Consider the following 5,812-nt stretch of genomic DNA (forward strand, 5'->3'; position numbering starts at 1 on the left):
TGGTATTTGCGCAGCGGTGTTTTAAGCGCAACTTTTTGGGAAAAGGGACACTTTCATGAATTTTAAAAAAACGAAACAGTAAAATTAGCCCAATTTTTTGCATAATGTAAAAGATAATGTTATGCTGAGTAAATAGATACCAAACATGTCACGCTTTATAATCACAAGCACTCGTGGAATGACGACAAAGTACGGTACCTAAAAATCTCAATAGGCGACGCTTTAAAAAATTTTTTACGGTTACCAGGTTAGCGTTACAGAGGAGGTCTAGTGCTAGAATTATTGCTCTCGCTCTGACGATCGCGGCAATACCTCACATGTGTGATTTGAACACTGTTTACATATGCGAACGCGACTTCCGTATGCCTTTTCTTTGCTTCCCGAGCTCGCGGGGACAGCGGGCGCTTTAATTTTTATTTTTTTTTAAATGAATAAATTGTTTTTAAAAAAAAATATTTTTGATCACTTTTATTGCTGTCAGAAGGAATGTAAACATTCCTTGTGACAGTAATAGGTGGTGACAGGTACTCTTTATGGAGGGATCGGGGGTCTAAAAGACCCCCGATCCCTCCTTTACACTTCAATGTATTCAGATCGCCCAAAACAGCGATTCTGAATACTGTATATACGTTGCTTCTGTGTTTACTATTAGGAGACTGTAATGACGCCGATTACAGCGTCATTCCAGTTCCTCCCCAGCAGCCGGAGGCATCAGATCGCGAATCAGTGCTCCCGATTGAGCGGGAGCACTGGTAACAGTGGCTGGAGGGGGGCATAACATCCGGCATAACAGCCGAGCGGCTTTTAGCCGCTTCAGTTGTTATGGCTGGATAGCCAATCGTCCACTGTAAAAAACGGTACCAGGATGATGCCTACAGGTGCGGGCATCATCCCGGTATACCCCCCGGAAGCCAAGTACGCACATCTGCGTACGCTTGGCGAAAAGGAGATAATTGTATTAAATGTGTATAGTACTTTTTTTTTAGATTTTGGTGTCAATATTCAGGACAACTTACTTTTGTTGAGCTGCACTGTTTTCTATTAGGGTATGGTATTTATAAGTGTTGTGATTTCCCCAAATTAGTCTCAGCTGGCAGCATTAGTATCATTACTATTTTTATTTCATAAATTTGAGCACAGGATTTGTGTGTATATTGTGGTTGCATGGGCGTCCGCAAATACAGGCAAGGTGGGGCAGTTGCCCCCCCCCCCCCTAGAGTTATTAGGTGTTGTTGGCTACTTGGCTTTCAGACTGTGACACAGTCTGTGTTGTGTTTAAATGTCCCCTGCGTTGCAATCGCGGCCGCTGCAGACTTTTTTTCCTATGTCTGTTTCTCCGGTGGCTGCTCTCTGCTTTCTTCTGTCTGCTGTTTTCACAGTCACACTGACAGTCTGACACTGTCCAGTGTCCTCTGCTCTGCAGGTCAGCCTTTCCGCCCTCCTCTTCATTGATTGGTTGCCTGTGTAGTGTAGGTGTGTCTCAACGTGTTGTTGTGGATCTGCCCACTCAAGCCGCCGACGCACCGAGTGATATACTGGCCTGGCACTGGCAGTCTGTGAGCTCAGCTGCCCAGTTATATTCTGCTACCTCTACCTGCTGTGCAGTTCCTGTGGCTTGGCAACAAGAACAGCAATAAACCACAGGTAACAGCAGTTAGCAGCCAGGAGCCCAGGACTCCCAGGAGGAAAATTGATTGATTTATTGCTAGATTTGCTAGATTTGCTGGAAGATAGTGTATTTATTGTATTATGTTGATATGTTGTTCATGTCTTCTTCACTTTGTAACTGTAAGTTACCACTCAGGCCAGGCTACCAGACCAGTCCATACCCAGCCTGTTTTCATCAAAATATGGCCAGAACACAATGGCGGCCCGTACATTAAGGGCGCACGGGAGCGCCACCCCCCCCCTCTATCACCTATAGATAGATTCATGCAATGCATGAATCTATCTATGGCCGCTGCTGCCACCCCCTACTCAGGCGCCCAGACCCTTTTCGGGCCTGCAGCTACAGACATCATTCAGATATTGCCATTTTCAGCCGGCAATTTCCCTCTGGGAAGCCGAGATCGGTTTATTTAGTTTTTTTATTTCAGGCTTCCCAGCCTAGTGGTGAGATGTGGGGTCTTATTGACTCCAGATCTCACTGTAAAGAGGACCTGTCATGTCATATTCTTATTACAAGGGATGTTTACATTCCTTGTAATAGCAATAAAAGTGATCAAAAAAAAAAATTTTTTTTTCAAAAAAGTGTCAAAATAAAAAAAGTAAAAAAAACTTTTTTTAAAGCAACCCTGTCCTCGTGTGCTCGCACGCAGAAGCGAACACATATGTAAGTCCCTCCTACATATGAAAACGGTGTTCAAACCACACAGGTGAGGTATTGCTGTGAACGTTCGTCCCTAGACCTCCTCTGTAAATTAAAAACATGTAACCAGTAAAAAAAATATCAAGCGTCGCCTATGGGGATTTTTAAGTACCGAACTTTGGCGCCATTCCACGAGTGTGTGCAATTTTGAAGCGTGACATGTTAGGTATCTATTTACTCAGCGTGTATATATTTAAGTTAATACATTCCAAAATAAATACATTTATCATATATTTTATTTGTCCTTTGTTAACACCAAATGCAGATTCTACATGTGTTTTCTTTTTATAACTTACTTGTAGTGCCTTGATCATGTGTGTATGAATAATTTGGTGCATTTAATAGTGTAAACAAAAAAACTGATTAGAAATTGCTAATCACACAATGGCAGCTTGATCCTTCTATTAAGCTTTTGCATCAGGTTTCTCAAACCTTTGCCTGCCTGCCTGAGCTTTATGTGATAATGACTAAGCCCCTTCCCTCATGACATTGTCGAAAAGGGGCTGAGCATGGGTGTCCATAAAATTATGCCCCCCCCTGAAAAAAGTTCTGCGGATGCCCATGTGTGGTTGCGCTAATTGATTTTAGTATTATAGCAAGCCATACCTCCCAGGTTTTTGAGATGGGAATGAGGGACACCTATTAGCAAAAGTATGTAGGCATAGGACACACTCCCTGCCACACCCCTTATAGGAGAATTATACAAAAATAATATTACTTAAAGAGGAGCTCCAGTCTTTAAAAAAAAATTTAAAATAAAAGCCAGCAGCTACAAATACTGTAGCTGCTGACTTTTAATATAAGGACACTTACCTGTCCAGGGATCGCGCAATGTCGGCACCCCGAGCCAATTTGTCAATCAGCTTCATGTGCAGGCGCCAGCATTGTAAGTAAGGGAAATCGTCAGTTAGGCTTTCAGGCTTCACACCCGGATTTCTACTGCACATGCGCGAGTCGTTGTTGCGCTTTCTGAATGGTCCCACTGTCTTGTGAGTCCCAGAAGGGAGCAGGGAGAAAGAGGAGGGGCTGGAAATAGAAGTCGTAGATTGCTGATCGGCAATCTTATCCGGAAGTGGGAGCGGGCACCTGTCAAAACCAGGTACCCGCTCCCTGCAAAAAAGTGCCAAATGTGTCAGTGGAGGGGGCGCGAACAAGCTTTAAACCCACAAGTGCTTTTTTTTACCACTACTATTCCTTTACACTGTCTTTTGAAATTTACAAATGCAGCACATTAGAATTTGGAGGAAAGGTTTAGCACTGGGAAACAATTCTGGAAATATACATAGTGCATTCTATAAATAACTATAAAAATCAGACCAAAATTAGGGACAAAGAAGGAGGAAAGAGGGACAGAGGGAGTTTGTTCCAAATCAGGGACAGTTCTTCAAAATCAGCAACAGTTGGGAGCTATGCAGGAAGCAATGGCACTTAAGTAAAGGCAAACTGTCAGTTCCAGGTGTGATTCATATTACATGTCCAAATCACATATTTATTTCAAAACCTGTAGAGTGATAAATATGGGGGCTGCCTTTAAGAGTGAAAGTTGTCAGACTGCAGGATTCAATACATTATGAACCACTGAGTTAGAACTCCTAGCAAGAACTGTATCCAAGTCATATATGCTATCATTAACAACAATTCTAGCCTCCAGGCTATTGGGGTTTGTCCGTTGAAGTGATGCGGGGCCTTCAACCAAAGCAAAGCAAAATCCATCTGGTTTACCTGTTTACCTGAAGTACTTTAGTATCAAAAAAAGGAAGAAAACTTGCTAGGAATGCCTGCCAACCACAAACCTCCTTTTGTAGTCCACACTAGGCAGTAGAGAATATGGCAAATCCAAGATTAGAACAAAAGTGAAGGTAGATTTGTCCAATTTTCAATAATCACCCAGAATTCTGAATCCCGATTGACTTGGTTAAAAATGAAAACAATTTTTTACACACATATCCAAACCTATTGAAGCAATTCAATAAATTATAGGTAAACCCAAACTTTAAATTCTCATATATACTTTAACAAGGAACGACCACGTGGCTCTTCTAGTCTGTCAACAGCTTGTGTGTCGACCCGGGCATCACCGCGGTCAGGTTAACCGAGAAGCTGTGAGAGAACACAGGTTGTTTGTACAGCAGTAACAGGATTACATTGATTCAGGCTGGGTTCACACTGCTGCGGGGGGAGATCCGGATGTGATTCGCACAGCAAATCACATCCGATCTCCGTAGCACTGCGAGTTCAGCCATACAGATAGTATGGCTGAACTCGCAGCTGTCCCGCAGCAAACTCGCACAGGACCCTTTTTTGGGTCCGCAACGGAATCGGATCGCATGGGGGTTCACACCATGCGATCCGATTCCTGTGCGAGTCGGCAGATCGCACTGCGATATGCCGACGGATCTGGGGGTGTCATTAACATAACATTGACACCCCCAGCCGTCCGCATAGGGCAGTGTGAACTGCCGGCGGGAGGTATGCGATGCGGGAAAACGCAGCGGATTCGCGGCGTTCCCGCATCGCAATAGTGTGAACCTAGCCTTAATGCGATTTCAATCTTGTAAGCATATTTTATCATTAAACTATGCTGTTTATTCCTCTTCTTTCCATGTTATGTTACTGCGCTTTTTGATGAGGATTCTACACTTTTTGGCTAGGTTCACACTATTGCGATGCGGGAACGCCGCGAATCCGCTGCGTTTTCCCGCATCGCATACCTCCCGCCGGCAGTTCACACTGCCCTATGCGGACGGCTGGGGGTGTCAATGTTATGTTAATGACACCCCCAGATCCGTCGGCATATCGCAGTGCGATCTGCCGACTCGCACAGGAATCGGATCGCATGGTGTGAACCCCCATGCGATCCGATTCCGTTGCGGACCCAAAAAAGGGTCCTGTGCGAGTTTGCTGCGGGACAGCTGCGAGTTCAGCCATACTATCTGTATGGCTGAACTCGCAGTGCTACGGAGATCGGATGTGATTTGCTGTGCGAATCACATCCGGATCTCCCCCCGCAGCAGTGTGAACCCAGCCTTAAGGAGGTTGGAGATACAAGGCTTATTATATTCGTGCTCATGGTGAGTTTATTACCATAGGGGAGAGAAGTTCACGTGGTGTGGCGGTGACGGAATTTAAAGATTTTATCTGTCCTATTATCACCTCTGAGTGGATGCATGTTATATCATTCATCTTTCAATCTTTTTTGATTTACACACATTGAACTATTTTTGTATATTGTGCCTATTTTACTCCTTAGTAGGTGCATGTTACACTATTCATCTTTATGAACTCTATGTTCAATGCATATTGAACTATTTTAGCACACAGAGCATATAGTACTGAGAGCACTGTTAATGCTGGAATGATTATTATATCTTTTTTGCATATTTTATAGGTTTTGATTGATTTTATAACAGCAGCTGAATGTGCATGACCAATTTTAGCTTTTTT

Source organism: Lithobates pipiens, unplaced genomic scaffold, assembly GCF_037356315.1.
Source record: "Lithobates pipiens isolate NorthernLeopardFrog02 unplaced genomic scaffold, aLitPip1_a1.2 Scaffold_8, whole genome shotgun sequence".
NCBI lineage: Eukaryota > Metazoa > Chordata > Amphibia > Anura > Ranidae > Lithobates > Lithobates pipiens.